The 19076-nt window shown below is 47.8% G+C and overlaps 1 pseudogene; it reads left to right on the top strand.

Annotated features, from left to right (window-relative positions):
- Positions 1-2416: 2416 nt before the first annotated feature.
- Positions 2417-19076, top strand: part of LOC138803217 (death domain-associated protein 6-like) — a 182675-nt pseudogene continuing 166015 nt past the window's right edge.

The raw sequence follows: 19076 nt of genomic DNA, 5'->3' as shown, positions 1-19076 counted from the left end.
TAACACTCACCCTAACCCTAACCCTGAACCTAACCCTCACCCAAATGCTCACCCTAACACTAACACTAAACCTATCCCTCACCCTCAGTCTAACCCTCACCATAAAGCTTACCCTCACCCTAAACCTAATCCTCACACTAACCCTAAACCTAACCCTAAACCTAAACTTCACCTTAACCCTCACCTTAATCCTGACCCTGATCTTAACCCTCAGCCTAACTCTAACATTAAGCCTACATCTCACCCTCACCTAACCCTCATCATCACCCTAAACCTCACCCTAAACCTAACCGTCACCCACACGCTAAACCCCCCCTCACCCTCACCCTCGCCCCAAAGCTAACACTAACTGTAAACTTCACCATCACCATCATACTAACACTAATCCTAAACCTAACCCTCACACTCACCCTAAAACTAACCCTAAACCTCACCGTCACCCTCACCCTTACCCTAACCCCAAACCTAACCATCAGCCTAACCTTAACACTAAACCTAACCCACACCCTAAACCTAACCCTAACCCTAAACCTCACCCTCACCCTAACCTTCAACCTCACCCTAAACCTCACCCTCATCCTAACCCTCACCTTAACCCTAATCATAAGCCTCTCCCTCACGTTAAACCTCAACCTAACCCTTAACCTTAACCTAACCCTAACACTAACCCTAACCCTCACACTAAACCTAAACCTCACCCTCACCCTAACCCTAACCCTACCCCTCACATTAACCCTAACACTCATCCTAACTCTAACCCTAACCCTCACCCTCACCCAAACCTGAACCCTCACCTCAACCTAACCCTCACTCTCACCCTAACCCTAAACCTAAACCTAATCCTCTCCCTAAACCTCACCCTCACCCTCACCCTCACCTTAAGCCTAACCCTAACCCTAATCCTAAACCTAACCCTCACCCTCACCCTAAAATTAACCCTAACCCTAATCCTAAACCAAAACCTCACCTTCACCATAAACCTAACACTAACTATCCCCCTCACAAGCACCCTTACCCTAACCCCAATCCTATGACTTACCCTCACCCTAAACCTAACAATAACCCTATCCCTCACTCTAACCCTTATCCTCACACTTACCCTAAACCAAACCCAAAAACCTCACACTAACCCTAAACCTCACACTAACCCTAACCCAACCCCTCACCCTAAACCTCACCCTAATCCTAACCCTAACCATAACCCATACCTTAAACCTAACCCTAACCCACACCCTCACTTTAACCCTCACCTTAATCCTAACCATGACCCTAAACCTCACTGTAACGCTAACACTAAACCTAAAACTAACCCTCACCCTAACCCTCACTGTAAGCCTAAACATCACCCTAACCCTCACCCTCACACTCACCCTAACCCTAACACTAACTCTCACCCTAACCCTCACTCAAACCCTTAACCTTACCCTAACCCTACCCCACAACCTCACACTAAACCTAACCCTCAACCTCATCCCAACCCTAACCCTAACCGTCACCCTAACACTTACCCTCACCCTAAACCAAACCCTAACCTTCACCCTCACCTAGCCCTCAACCTTACACTAATCCTAACCCTAAACCTGACCCTCACCCTCACCCTGACCCTCACTCTAACCCTATCCCTAACCCTAACCCTCACCCTCACCTTCACCCTAACCCTAACTCTAATTCAAACCCTAACCCTCACACACACCCTAAACCTCACCAGAATCCTTAGCCTCACTCTCACCCTAATTGGAACCCACAACTTAACCTTAACCCTCACTCTAACCCTGAACCTAAAACTGAACCTAACACCCACCCTAAACCTAACCCTAACCCTCACCCTCAAGCTAACCCTAAACCTAATGCTAACCCTAAACATCATCCTCACCCTAACCCTAAACCTACCCCCACCCTAACACAAACCCTAAACCTAATGCTAACCCTAACCATCAACCTCACCCTAACCCTCACTCTAATCTTTACCCTCACCCTCTCCCTCACCCTTACCCTAAACCTACCCATCAGCCTAAACCTCACCTTAACCCTTACCGTCACTATAAACTTAAAACTAACCCTAATTCTCACACTAACCCTAAACCTAATCCTAACCCTAACCCTCACTTTAACCCTCACCCTAAGCCTAACCCTGATCCTAACCCTCACTGTCACCCTAAAACTCAACGTCACCCTAACCCTCAACCTAACCCTAACCCTCACCCTAAATCTCACCCTAACCCTTACCCTCACCACAACCTTAACCCTAACCCACACCCTAACCCTCACGCGAAACCAAACCCTCACCCTCACCGTCATCCTAACCTTAACACTAACACTCACCCCAACCCTAACCCTCACCCTAACCATAACTCTAACCCTCACCCTCAACCTAACCAACACCTGAACTCTAACCCTATACCTCACACTACCCTTAATGCTAAACATAACCCTAAATATTGGTTTCAGCCTAATTCTCACCCTAACCCTTTTCCTCACCCAACCCTAATCCTAACCCTCACACTAGCCCTAACCCTCAACCTAACCATCACTGTCACCCTAACCCTCACCCTAATCCTAACCCTCACCTACACCCTAACCCTCACCCTCACCCTCACCCTAAAAATCATCCTAACCCTAACCCTCAGCCTAAACCTAACCCTAACCCTCACCTTAACCCTAACCCTCACCTTCAACCTCAGCCTCAGCCTAATCCTCACCCTAAACATAACCCTAACCCTTTCCTAACCGAAAACCGCACCCTCACCCTAACCCTCATCCTAACCTTCGCCCTCACCCTAGCCCTCAACTTAAGCCTAACCCTAACCATAACCCTCAACCTCAACCTCATCCTCAACCTCAGCCTCACCCTAAACCTAATCCTAAACCTAACCCTCACCCAAACCCTCACGGTAACCATAACCATAAACCTAATGCTCACCCTAAAACTGACCCTCACCTTAACCCTAATACTAACCCTCACCCTAACCCTAACCCTAAGCCTAATGCCATACCTAACCCTAACCCTCACACTAAGACTAATGCTAACCCTAATACTCAACCACAACCTAAACATCACCCTAACACTTACCCTCATCCTAACCCTCACCTTAACCCTAAACCTGAACCTAATCCTCATCCAAACACTCAACCTAACACTTACACTAACCCTATTCTTCACCCTCACCCTAACCCTCACCATATCCCTTATACTCACACTAACCCTAACCCTAACCCTACAGCTCACACTAACGCTAACCCTTAACTCAACCCTAACCCTATCCCTCACCCTAACCCTAAACCTAACCCTCTTCCAAATGCTCACCCTAACCCTAACACTAACCTTATCCCTCACCCTCACCGTAACCCTCACCCTAACGCATACCCTCACCCTCACCCTAACCCTAACCCTAACACTCTACCTAAACCTAACATAACACTGATGCTAACCCGAACCCTCACCATCACCCGAACCCACACCCTCACCCTAACACTCAGCTAATTCTCACCCTAACCCTAACATTACCTAATCAAGAACCTCACCCTCACACTCACCTTCACCCTAACCCTCACCCTCACCCGAGCCCTCACCCTAACCGTAACCCTAACACTAAACCTCACCCTCATCCTCAACCTCAGCCTAACTCTATCCCTATCCCTAATCCTAACTGTCACCCTCAACCTAAGCCTAACCCTAACACTCAACCCTCACCCTAAGCCTCACCCTAACCCTAACGCTAACCCTAACCCTCACCCTCATCCTAGCGCTCAACATAACCCTAACTGTAATCCTAAATCTAACCCTAAACCTCATCTTCACCCTCACCCTCACACTCCCCTTCAGCCTAATCCTATCCCCAACCCTAATACTAACTCTAAACCTAAACCTAACCCTACCTCTCTACTCCTAACCCTAGCCCTCACCCTCACTCATACCCTCAACCTCAGCCTAACCCTAACCCTAATCCTAAACCTAACCCTCACACTCACACTCACCCTTACCCTAAACCTAATCCTCACCCTCAACCTAAGTGTAACCCTAAACCTCACCCTCACCCTAACCCTTAACATCCCCCGAAACCTAACCCTAACCCTAACCCTTAAACTACCCCTCAGCCTAAGTCTAACCCTCACCCTCAACCCAAACCTGATGCTAACACAAATGCTCACTCTCAACCTAAGCCTCAGCCTAAAACTTACCCTCACCATAACCCTATCCCTCCCCTCTCCCTAACACTCACCCTAACCCCTCCCCTCAACCTAACCCTCACCCTAACCCAAAGCCTAACCCTAATCCTAACCTTCACCCTAAGCCTCACCCTAACACTCACAGTAACCCTAACCCTAACCCTCACCCTCAAACTCACCCTAACCCTAAACCTAAACTTAACCCTCACTCTCACCCTAACTATCATCCTAACCCTTACCCTCGCCGTAAACCTAACCCTAACCCTAACCCTAAAACTCAACCTAAACCTAACCCTAACCCTAATGCTAACCTTAACCCTCACGCTCACCCTAACCTTGACCCTAACCCTTACCCTTACCATCACCCTCACACTCACCCTAACCCTAACCCTTACCCTCACCATAACCCTATCCCTCACTCTCAACCTAACCCTCACCCTAAACCTTACGCTCACCCTAACCCTCACCCAACCCTAACCCGAACCCTAACCCACACCCTAACCCCCACACTAACCTTCACCCTAACCTTAACGCTAACCTTAACCCTCACTCTCAACCTAACCCTCATCCTAACACTTATCCTCACATTAACCCTAACCCTAACCGTAAACCTCACACTAAGCCTAACCCTCTACCTAACCCTAATCCTCACCCTCACCATAATCCTCACCCTAAACATAACCCTAACCCTTACCTAACCGAAACCCTAACCCTGACCCTCACACTCACCCTCAGCCTAACCCTTACCCTAACCCTAATAGTACCCTAACTCTTATCCTCACCCTAAATCTAACCCTAACCCTAACCCTCATGGTCACCCTCCCACTCACGCTCACCATTACCCTAAACCTCACGCTCAAAGTAACCCTCACCCTAACCCTCACCGTCACCCTAAACATCACCCTAACCTTAACCCTCATGCTAACCCTAACCCTTACCCTACACTAACCCTAACCCTAACCCTAACCCAAAACCTCGCCCTAAACCTTATGCTAACCCTAACTCTCATCCTCACCCTAATCCTCACCCTAACCCTTATCCTCACACTACCCCTAACCCTAACCCTCAGCATCACCCTAACCCTAAACATAAACCTAAAACTAACGCTCACCCTGGACCTAACCCTTACCCTAAAACTAAACCTCACACTAACCCACACACTAACCCTCACCCTAAACTTAAACCTCACCCTCACCCTCACCCTAAACCTAACCTTTACCCTATCCCTAACCCTGCCCCTCAACCTAACCCTCACCCTCACCCTAACCCTAACACTAACCCTTACCCTAAACCTAACCCTAAGCCTAATCCTCACCCTAAACCTAAACCTAACCCTCATCCTAACCCTAAACCTTACCTGAAACCTAACCCTAAACCTAAACCTAACCATACCCCTAACCCTTACCCTACCCTAACCCTAACCCTAACCCTAAACCTCGCAATAAACGTTATGCTAACCCTAACTCTCATCTTCACCCTAATCCTCACCCTAACCCTTATCCTCACACTAACCCTAACCCTAACCCTCAACATCACCCTAACCCTAAACCTAAACCTAAAACTAAGGCTCACCCTGAACCTAACCCTTACCCTTACCCTAAACCTAAACCTCACACTAACCCTCACCGTAACCCTCACCCTAAACCTAAACTTCACCCTCACCCTCACCCTAACCCTAACCTTTACCCTATCCCTAACCCTACCCCTCAACCTAACCCTCACCCTCACCCTAACCCTAACACTAACCCTCACCCTAAACCTAACCCTAACCCTAACTCTCACCCTAAACCTAAACCTAATCCTCATCCTAACCCTAAAACTTACCTGAAACCTAACCCTAACGCTAAAGCTAACCATAACCCTAACCCTCACCCTCAACCTTACCCTCACCCTAACCCTAAACCTAACCCTAACCCTCACCCTAACCCTAACCAGAATCCTAACCCTAACCCTCACCGTCACCATCACCCTCACCCTAACCCTCAATCTCAAACTCACCCTCACCCTAACCCTCAAACTAAACCAAACCCTTACCCTAACCCTAACAATCTCCCTAACACTAACCCTACCTTTCACCCTAACCTTAACCCTAAAGGTCACCCTAACCCTAACCCTCAGCCTCACCCTCACCCTCTGCCTAACACTAACCATAACCCTAATCCTAACCCTAACTTTCACCCTCATACTCACCCTAACTCAAACCCTAACCCTAACCCTAACCCTATCCCTAATTCTCACCCTAATCCTAAACCTCATCCTCAACCTAAACCTAACCCTCAATCTCACCCTAACCCTAACCCTATCCCCCACCATAACCCTAATGCTAACCCTATCCCTCACCCTCACCCTAAACCGCACCCTAAACCTTACCCTCACAATAACCTTAACAATAACCCTAAACATAATACTCACACTAACTCTAACCATCACCCTCACCCTAACCTTCACCGTCACCTTAAATTTCACTCGAACACTAACCATCACCCACACACTAACCCTCACCCGAAACCGAAACCTCTACCTCACCCTCACCCTAACCGAAACCCTAACACTCACCCCAAACCTAACCCTCAACCTAACCCTAACTCTAACCCTCACCCTCAACCTAACCCTAACCCTAATTCTAACCGTAAACCTCACCCTAACCCTAACACTAAACCTAACCTTAACTCTTACTTTCATCCTAAACCTCACCCTAAACCTATTCCTCACACTAACCCGAACCCTAACCTCACACTAACCCGAACCCTAACCCTAACCCTAACCCTAACCCTAACCCTCACCCTGAACCTAACCCTAACCCTTTTCCACACCCTCACCCTGACCCTCACTGTCACCCTAACCTTCACACTAAAACTAACCCTCAACTATACCCTAAAACTCACCATCACTTTCACCCTCACCCTCATCCTAAACATCACCCTAACGCTAACCCTCAGCCTAACCCTAACCCTAAACCTCACCTTAACCCTAACGCTCACCTTCAACCTCACCCTCAGCCTAATCCTCACCCTAAACTTAAACCTAACCCTTTCCTAACCGAAAACCGCACCCTCACCCTAACCCTCACCCTAACCCTCGCCCTCACCCTAGGCCTCACCCTAAGCCAAACCCTAACCCTAACCCTCAAACTCAACCTCATCCTCAACCTCAGCCTCACCCTAAACCTAAACCTAATCCTAACCCTAATCCTCACCCCCACCCTCACTCTAACGCTAACCTTAAACCTAATGCTAACCCTAAACCTCACCCTCAACTTTACCCTAGTCCTAAACCTCACCCTCAACCTAACCCTAACCCTAATGCTATACCTAAACCTAACCCTCACCCTAAGACTAATTCTAAGCCTAATACTCAACCTCACCCAAAACCTCACCCTAACACTTACCTGTAGCGACCGTCTACACGACCAGCTAGAAAAAACGACCACAACACCAGGATCACGCTTTATTGGAGAGCCTTTTAGTTGTAGGAGAGCTTGTGTGCAAGAGAGCGTGCACCCGAAACATAGCCGCTTATATAGGGAAATAGGAATGCGGGTCGGTCTATTGTTGGTCGCCTGCCTTTCACCGTCACCAGGTGTCATGGGATTGGCTGGGGACTCTACCTGGCTCGCGCATGCGCACAGCCCAGGCGTCCCGCCAAGCACCGTCTGGGGTGGTTACCTCAAAGCTGCAAGGGAGTGGGCGGAGTCTCGCCTCGGCTCCCTACACTTACCCTCAGCCTACCCCTCACCCTAACCCTAAACCTAAACCTAACCTTCACTAACAGTCACCCTAACCCTTACACTAACCCTATCCCTCACCCGCACCCTGACCCTCACCCTGACCCTTATCCTCACACTAACCCTAAACGTAATCCTAAACCTCACACTAACTCTAATCCTCTCCCTAAAACTAACACTAAACCTCCTCCTAACCCTAACCCTAAACTCAACCCTAACCCTAACCCTCACCCTAAACCTAATCCTAACCCTCACCTAAACGCTCACCCTAACCCTAACACTAAACCTATCCCTCACCCTCACCCTAACCCTCACCCTAATGCTTAACCTGACACTAATCCTAAAAATCAAACTAAACCTAACGTTCACCCTAACCCTAACCATAATCCTCACCCTAACCCTCTTCCTAACACTAACCCTAACCCTCAACCTATCCCTAACCCTAAACATTACCCTAAACCTAACCCTCACCCTCACCCCACACCCTCAGTCAAACACTAACATTAACCCTAATCCTAACCCTAACACTCACACTCACACTCACCCTAACTTGAACCCTAACCATAAACCTAACTCTCACCCTATCCATAAACCTATCCCTAACACACACCCTAACCCTAAACGTCACACTAACCTTAACCCTAATCCTCACCCTAACTCTAACCCTCACCCTAATCTCAACTTAACCCTAACGCTAACCCTAACCCTCAACCTCACCCTAAACCTCACCCTGATAGGCTCACCATAACCCTAAGGGTAACCATAACCCTAATCCTCACACTCAATCTGACCCTAACCCTCACCCTATCACTCACACTAACCCTAACACGCACCCTCAAATTAACACTCACCGTCACCTTAACCCTCACCCTAAACCTAACCGTAACCCATACCCTAACACTCACACTCACCCTCACCCTCATCCTCACCTTCACCCTAACCCTAACCCTAACTCTCACCCCAACCATAACCCTCACGCTAACCCTAACTTTAACCCTCACACTCACCCTAACCCTAACCCTAACCCTTAACCTAACCCTCAACTTAACGCTTAATCAAACCCTAACCCTCACTCTCACCCTAATCCTCAACATAACCCTAACCATAACCCTCACCCTAACCCTAACCCTAATCCTAACCCTAACCCTAACCCTCTCCTCACCCTAAACCTCACCCTAACCCTAAAACTCACCCTAATCCGAAACCTCACCAACACCCTAACTCTCACCCTCACCCGAATCCTCACTCTCACCCTAACCTTCACCAACACCCTAACCCACACCCTTACCCGAACCCTCACTCTCACCCTCAACCTCACCCTAAACATCACCCTAACCCTAACCCTCACCCTAACCCTAACCCTAACCCTCACCTTAAACCTCACCCTCACCCTAATCCTCACCCTAAACCTAACCCTAACCCTTTCCAAACCGAAAACCTCACCTTCACACTAACCCTCACCCTAGCCCTCACCCTCAACCTAGACGTCACCCTAAACATAACGGTAAACATAACCCTCAACTTCACGCTCTCCCTAATGCTCACCCTCACCCTCAGCCTCACCCTAAACCTACACCTAATCCTAACCCCTACCCTGACCCTCACTCTCACTCTAACCCTAACCTCCACCCTAACCCTAACCCTTACCATAATGCTAATCCTAAACTTCAACCTCACCCTAACCGTAACACTAAACCTAAACCTAACCCTAACCGTAATGCTAACCCTAACCCTCACCCTCACCCTAACCGAAACCCTAACACTCACCCCAAACCTAACCCTCAACCTAACCCTAACTCTAACCCTCACCCTCAACCTAACCCTAACCCTAACTCTAACCTTAAATCTCACACTCACCCTAACACTAACCCTAAACCTAACCCTAAATCTCACCTTAACCCTAACCCGAAAACTCAACCTCACCCTGGTCCTCACCCTAACCCTAATCCTAACCCTAACCTTCATCCTAATAATCACCCTAACCCTCACCCTAACCCTCACCCTCACCCTCACCCTAACCCTAATCCTAACCCTAACCCTCAACCTAACCATAACCCTTACCCTCAACATAACCCTTGCCCTAACCGTCAACCTAACCATAAACTTAACCCGAACCCTAACTCTCACCCTAACACTAACCCTAAACCTCACCCTAACCCAAATCCTAAACCTCACCCTCACCCTAGCCCTCACCCTAACCCTAATCCTAACCTTAACACTAATCCTAACCCTCCAACTATCGCTTACCCTAAAACTCACCCTAACCCTAACCCTCACCCTCAACCTCACCCTCATCCTAAACCTAAGCCTAAGCCTAAACCTAACGCTAACACACACACTCAACTTAACCCTAACCTTAATCCTAAACCTAACCCTAACCCTAACCCTCCTACCAACTCTCACCCTAACAGTAAACCTAACACTAACCCTAACCCTAAACCTCAACCTAACCCTCACCCTAACCCTAACTTTAACCCTAAACCTCACCCTCACCCAAAACATAATGCTAACCCTAATGCAAACCCTAAACCTCACCCTAACCCTAACCCTAACCCTCACCCTCACCCTCACTGTAACCTTAACACTAAACCTAACCCTAACAATAATCCTAACCCTAATCCTAACCCTCAACCTAACCATAACCCTCACCCTAACCCAAACCCTGACCCTAACACCTACCCTCACTGTAACACTAACCCTAACCCCAACTCTAACCCTCACACTAACCCTAACCTCACCCTACCCCGAAACCCAACCTTCAACCTAACCCTAACCCTTATGCTCAACGTAACCATAACCCTAACCCTAAACCTCACCCTAACCATAACCCACACACTAACCCTAAACCTCATCCTAAAACTTACCCTCACCCTAACACTAACCCGAACCCTAATCCTAAACCTCACCCTCACCCTCACTGTAACTGTAACCCTAACCGAAATGCTAACAATAACCCTAATCCTAACCCTAACCCTCACCCTAACCATAACCCTCCTCCTAACCATAACCCCCACCCTAACACTTACCCTCACCCTAACACTAACCCTAACCCTAACACTAACCCTCACACTAACCCTAAACCTCACCCTCACCTTAAACCTCACCTTAACCCTAACACTCATCCTCACTCTAAACCTCACACTAACCCTAACACTTATCCTCAATCTAACCCTCACACTCAGCCTAAAACTAACCCTCACCCTAACACTAACCCTCACCCTTATCATAACCCTCACCCTCAGCCTAACCCTCACCTTTACCCTTACCATCACCCCCACCCTAAACCTCACCCTAACCCTAACCCTGACCCTAACCCTAATTCTACCTCTAAACCTCACACCCACCCTAACCCTAAACCTAACCCTAACCTTAATGCTTACCCTAACACTAACCCTAACCCTCAACCTAACCCTAACCCTCACGCTCACCATAACCCTAACCCTATCCCTCACCCTAACCCTAATCCTACGCCTAACCCTCATCCTAACCCTCCCTCTAACCCTTACCCTAACCCTCACGCAACCCTAACCCTTACCCTCAACTTCAGCCTCAGCCTAAACCTAAGCCTAAGGCTAACCCTCACCCTAAACCTCACACTCACCTACACCCTAACCCTAATCGTAAACCTAACCCTATCCCTAAAACTCAACCCAACCCTCACCCTCACCCTAACCTGAACACTAACCCTAACCCTAATCCTCACCCTAATCCTCCCCCTAAACCTAACTCTAACCCTAAACCTCACCTTCACCCTAACCCTAACACTAACCCTAACACTAAAGCTCACCGTAAAACTCAGCCTAAACCTAACCCTCACCCTCACCCTCAACCTAATCGTAACTCTAACCCTAACCCTAACAATAACACTAAACCTAACCCTAAACATAACCCTAACCCTCACCCTAACCCTAATCATAACCCTAACCATAAACCTCACCCTAACCCTCACCCTCACCCTCATCCTCACTGTAAGTCTAACCCTAACCCTAACAATTACACTAATCCTAACACTAAACTTAACACTAACCCTAATCTTAAAACTCACCCTCACGCTAACCCTAATTCTAACCCACACCCTCAACCTAACACTAACCTGCATGTCACGGTAACCCTAACTCTCATCCTAACCCTCACCCTAACACTCAAACTCACCCTAACAGTAAACCTAAACATCACCATCACCCTAGCCCTCACCCTAACTCTTATCCTAACCCTAATCCTCATCCTAACCCTCAACCTAAGCCTAACCCCCACCCTAACCCTAAACCTAAACCTCAAACTAACCCTAACCCTCACGCTTACTGTAACCCTAACCCTAACCCTAACACTCACCCTAAACCTCACCCTAACCCTAACCCTCACCCTCACCCTCAACCTCAGAATAACCCTAACAATAATCCTAACCCTAACCCTCACCCTAACCATAAACCTCTCCCTAACCCAAAACTGCACCCTAAAACTTACGCTCACACTAACACTAATCCTAACCCTAACACTAACCCTCATACTAACCCTAACCCTAACCCTAACCCTAAACCTCAACCTAACCCTCAAACTCACCATAACCCTAACACTAACTCTAACACTCACCCTCACCCTAAGCCTTCCCCTAACCCTATATCTAACCCTAAACCTCACCCTCACAATAACCCTAACAATAACCCTAAACATAAACCTCACACTAACCCTAACACTAACCCTCACCCCCACCCTCACCCTCAGAGTAACTCTAACCCTAACCCTAACAATAACACTAACCCTAATCCTTACCATCCCCCTAACCCTAATCCTCATCCCCACCCTCACCCTCAGCCTAACCCTCAGCCTAAGCCAAACGCTCACCCTAACCCTCACACTCACCCTCACCTGAACCCTAATCCTAAACCTAAACCTATCCCTAAACATCAAGCGAAACCTCATCCTCGCACTAACCCTAAACTTAAACCTACCCCTAACCCTCCCCCTAATCCTAACTCTATCCCTAATACTCACCCTCACCCTAACCCTAACACTAACCCTAACCCTAAACCTCACTCTAAACCTCACTCTAACCCTTACCCTCACCCTCACCCTCAACCTAACCTTAACTCTAACTCTAACCTTAACAATAACACTAACCCTAAACCTAAGACTAACCATAACCCTCACCCTCAGCCTCACCTTCACCGCAAACTTAACCCTAACAATAAAATTAAAAATAACCCTAAACCAAACAACAACCCTAACCCTAACCCTCACCCTAACCCTAACACTAACCCTAACCCTAAAACTCACCATAAACCTGCCACTAAACCTAACTCTAACCCTAAACCTCACCCTCACCCTAACCCTAACCCTAACCCTAATCCAAAACCTCACCCTAAACCTCACCCTAACCCTAACACTAACACTCACGCTAATCCTAAGGCTAACCCTAAACCTCAACCTAACCCTAACCCCCAAGCTCACCGTAATCCTAACCCCAAACCTCACCCTAAACCTGCCCCTAAACCTAACGCTAACCGTAAACCTCACCCTCACCCTCACCCTAACCCTAATCCAAAACCTCAGCCTAACCCTCACCCTAAAGGTAAACCTCACCCTCACCCTCACACTAACCCTAACCTTTACACTATCCTTAACCTACCCCTCAACCTAACCCTCACCCTCACCCTAACCCTAACACTAACCCTCACCCTAAACCTAACCCTAACCCTAACCCTCACCCTAAACCTAAACCTAACCCTCATCCTAAACCTAAACCTTACCTGATACCTAACCCTAACGCTAAACCTAACCATAACCCTAACCCTCACCATCAACCTTACCCTCACCCTAACCCTAAACCTAACCCTAACCCTCACCCTAACCCTAACCAGAATCCTAACCCTAACCCTCCCCGTCACCATCACCCTCACCCTAACCCTCAATCTCAAACTCACCTTCACCCTAACCCTCAAACTAAACCAAACCCTCACCCTAACCCTAACAATCTCCCTAACACTAACCCTATCTTTCACCCTAACCTTAACCCTAAAGGTCACCCTAACCCTAACCCTCACCCTCACCCTCACCCTCTACCTAACACTAACCGTAACCCTAATCCTAACCCTAACTCTCACCCTCATACTCACCCTAACTCAAACCCTAACCCTAACCATAACCCTATCCCTAATTCTCATCCTAACCCTAACACTAATCCTCAATCTAACCCTAACCTTGACCCTAACCCTAACCCTAACCCTATCCCTCCCCATAACCCTAACCTTAACCCTTACCGTAATCCTCACCCTCAGCCTAAACCTCATCTTAACCTTTACCGTCACCCCCACTCTAACCCTCACCCTAAGCCTAACACTCACCCTAACCCTATCTCTACCCCTAAACCTCACCCTCACCCTAATCTTAACTCTAAGCCTAACCATAACATTAACACTAACCCTAACCCTTACCATCACCCTAACCTTAATCCTCACCGACACCATCACCCTCAGACAAACCCTAAGCCTAAGCCTAAGCCTCAACCTAACCCTCACACTCACTCTCACCCTAACCCTAATCCTTAACCTAACCCTATCCCTAAACCTCAACTTAAACCTCACCCTCATCCTAACCCTAACCCTAAACATCACCCTAACCCTCCCCTCAACCCTAACTCTAAACCTAAACCTCACCCTCACCCTAAACCTAACCCTAACCCTAACCCTAAACCTCACCCTAAAACTCACACTAACCCTAACACTCACCCTCACCCTCAACCTAACTTTAACTCTAACCTTAACACTAACAATAAAAGTAACCATAACCATAACCATAACCATAAACATAAACATGACCCTCACCCTCACCGCAAACTTCAACCTAACCATAACACTAACAATAACACTAACACTAACACTAACCCTAAGCCTCACCCTAACCTTAACACTAACTCTAACCCTAAACCTCACCCTAACCCTGCCCCTAAACCTAATTCTAAACCAAAACCTCACCCTAAACCTCACCCTAACTTTAACCCTAACCCTCACCCTAATCCTAAGCCTTACCCTAACCCTCAACCTAACCCTAAACCTCACACTCACCGTAACCCTATCCCTAACCCTCACCCTAACCCTAAACTTAACCTGAACCCTAAATCTCAAACTAACCCTCCCCCTAACCCTTACCCTATACCTAACCCTCACCCTCACCTCACCCTCACCCTCATGCTAACCCTTACCCTAATCCTAATCCTAACACGAAGCCTAACCCTCACTCTCACCCGAACCCTCACCATAAACCTAACTCTAACCCTAACCCTAACCCTAACGCTCACCCTCAGCCACAACCTAACCCTAACTCTAACCCTAAACCTTAACCTCACCCTAAACCTAACACTAACCTTAAACCCAAACCTCACACGAACCCTAACCCTAAACCTCACCCTCACCCTAGCCCTTACCCTAACCCTAATCCTAACCCTAACCCTCACCCTAAGACCAAACCGAACCCTCACTGTCACACTCACCCTAACCCTAATCCGAACCCTAACCCTCAACCTAACCCTAACCCTCACCCTCACCGTAACCCTTACCATAACCCTCAACCTAACCCCAAAATTAACCCTAACCCTAACCCTCACCCTAACAATAACCTCACCCTCACCCTCAGCCTAACCCTAATCCTAACCCTAACCCTCCTCCTAACCCTCACCCTAACCTAACCCTTACCATCACCCTAACCCTAATCCTCACCCCAAACCTCACCCTCAGCCTAATCCTAAAGTTAAGCCTAACCCTAACCCTAACACTCACACTTACCCTAAACCTCAACCTAACCCTACACCTGACCCTAACCCTAACACTAACCCTAACCCTAAGCTTCAAAGTAACCCTCCCCCTAACCCTATATTTAAAACTAAACCTCACCCTCACGCTAATCCTAATCCTAACCCTAACACTAAACCTGACCCTAACCCTAACACTAATCCTCACCCTCACACTCAACCTCACCCTCAACATAACTCTAAACCTAACCCTAACAATTACACTAATCTTAAACCTAAACCTAACCTTAACCTTAATTCTAACCATAACCCTAACACTCACCCTCACCCTAACAATAAAACTAACCCTAACCCTCAAGCTAACTCTAACCCTCACCCTCTCTGTAACCCTAACCCTCATGCTAACCCTCACCCGAACCCTAATCCTAAACCTAAACCGTACCCTAGCACTAACCCTAACCCTCACCCTCACCATAGTTTCACCCTAACCCTATTCCTAACCCTCATCCTCACCCTAACATTAAAATTAACCGAACCCTAACTCTCACCCTAAACCTAACCCTAACCCTCACCCTAAACCTAACCCTCAACCTCATCCTCACCCTCAGCCTAACCCTAAACCTAAGCCTAACCCTAACCCTAAACTTCACACTCACCCTAACCCTAACCCTAAGCCTAATACTAACCCAAACCCTAAACCTCACCCTCACCCTAACCCTAAACATAAGAGTAACCCTAACCCTAACCCTAACCCTCACCCTCAGCCTCACCCTAACCCTAACTCTAACCCTAAACCTCATACTCACCCTAACCCTAAACCTAACCCTAACACTAAACCTCACCCTAACTCTAACCCTAAACCTCACCCTCACCCTAGCCCTCACCCTAGCCCTAATCCTAAACCTAAACCTAACCCTAACCCTCACACTCACCCACACCCTCAACCTCACCATAACTCTAACCCTAACCCAACCCCTAACCCTAAAGCTCACTCTAACCCTAACAATAACCCTAACCCTAATCCTAACCCTCACCCTCACCCTCACCATAACCCTCACCATTACTCTAAAACTAACACTAAAATTAACACTAATCCTAACCCTAAACCTAACCCTAACCCTAAGCCTAATGCTAACACTCACCCTCACCCTAACCCTAATCCTAACCCTAACCATCACCGTCACAGTAACCCTAACCTTCATCCTAACCCTCACCCTAAACCTAACCCTAACTTTAAACCTTACCCTAACACTAACCCTAATCCTCAACCAGACCCTAGCCCTCAACCTAACCCTAATCGTAACCCTAATCCTCATCCTAACCCTCACCCTAACCCTAATCCTAACCCTCCCCCTATCGCTAACCTGAACCTTACCCTAACCCTCACCCTAACCCTAACCCTCATCCTAACACTTACCATCACCCTAACACTAACCCTAACCCTAACACTAACCCTCACACTAACCCTAACCATCACCTTAACCCTAAACCTCACCCTAAAACTAACCCTAAACCTCACCCTCACCTTAGATCTCATCCTAACCCTAACCCTCATCCTCACCCTAAACCTCACACTAACCCTAACACTATACTCAATCTAACCCTTACCCTCACTCTAACCCTAACCCTAATGCTCACCCTAACCTTAACTCTCACCCTTACCATAACCCTCACCCTCAGTCTAACCATCATCTTTACCCTTACCATAACCCCCACCCTAACCCTCAACCTAACCCTAACCCACACCCTAACACTAACTCTACCCCTAAACCTCACCCTCACCATCACCCTAACTCTAACCATACCCTAACACTAAATCTCACCCTAAACATAACCCTAATCCTTATCCTCAACCAACCACTCAGCCTAATCCTAAGTCTAAGCCTAACACTTAACCTAAACCACACCCTCAACCTAGCCCTCACCCTAACCCTAATCCTAACCCTAACCCTCATCCTAACCCTCACCCTAACCCTAACCCTCACCCTCACGGTAACCCTAACCTTCATCCTAACCCTCACCCAAAACCTAACCCTAACCTTAATCCTTACCCTAACACTAACCCTAATCCTCACCCTGAACCTAGCCTTCAACCTAACCCTAATCGTAACCCTGATCCTCATCCTAACCCTCACCCTAACCCTAACCCTCACCCTAAACCTAACCCTTACCCTAACACTTACCCTCACCCTATCACCAAACCTAATCCTAATCCTAACCCTAACCCTAACCCTCACCCTCACTGTAACCTTAACCCTAACCTTAAATCTAACAAAAACCCTAAACCTAACCCTAACTCTCACCCTAACCATTACCCTCACCCTAAACCTAACCTCACCCTTAAAACTTACCCTCACACTAACACTAACCCTAACGCTAACACTAACGCTCACACTAACCCTAACCATCAACCTAACCCTAAACCCTACCCTAACACTAAACCTAACCCGCACCCGCACCCTAGCCCTCACCCTAACCCTAACCCCCATCCTCACACTAAACCTCACACTAACTCTAACACTAATCCTCAATCTAACCCTCACCCTCAACCTAACTCTAACACTAACCCTCACCCTAAACCTAACCCTCACCCTTATCGTAACCCTCACCCTCAGCCTAACCCTCACCTTAACCTTACCGTCACCCCCACCATATCCCGCACACTAAACATAACCCTCACCCTAACCCTCACCCTAAACCTAAATCTACCTCTAAACCTCAACCTCACCCTAACCCTAACTCTAACCCTAACCCTAACCCTAAACCTCACCCTAACCCTAACCCTAACCCTCATGCTCAAGGTCACCATAACCATAACCCTAACCATAACCATAACAATAACCCTAACCCTAAACCTCACCCTAACAATAACCCTCCCCCTAACACTAACCCTAACACTAACACTAACACTCACACTAACCCTAACCCTAATACTCAATTTAAGCCTCAGCCTAACGCTAACACTTACCCTAGCCCTAAACCTAACCCTAACCCTCACACTTATCTTAACCCTCACCCTCAGCCTAAACCACACCTTTACCCTTACCATCATCCTCATCCTGACCCGAAACGTCATCCTAATCCTCACCTTAACCTTAAACCTAACCATCACCCTAACCCTAACCCTCACCCTCAATCTCACCCTCAGCCTAACACTCAGCCTAGGCCTAAACCTTACCCTAACCCTCACCCTAGCCCTCTCTCTAACCCTAATCCAAAACCTAACCATCATCCTAACCCTCACACTAACCCTATCCCTAACCATCACCCTAACCCTAATCCTCATCCACACCCTCATCCTCAGCATAAACCTAAGCCTAAGCCTAACCCTAACCCTAAACCTCACGCTCACACTCACCCAAACCTTAATCCTAAACCTAACCCTAAACCTCAAGCTAAACCTCACCCTAACCTTATCCCTAACACTAATCCTAACCCTAA

The sequence above is a fragment of the Dipodomys merriami genome, unplaced genomic scaffold, assembly GCF_024711535.1.
Source record: "Dipodomys merriami isolate MVZ:Mamm:240054 unplaced genomic scaffold, mDipMer1.0.p SCAF_339, whole genome shotgun sequence".
Classification (NCBI taxonomy): Eukaryota; Metazoa; Chordata; class Mammalia; order Rodentia; family Heteromyidae; genus Dipodomys; species Dipodomys merriami.
Note: the sequence above shows the minus strand (reverse complement) of the source record. Positions and strands in the feature narration are given on the sequence as shown.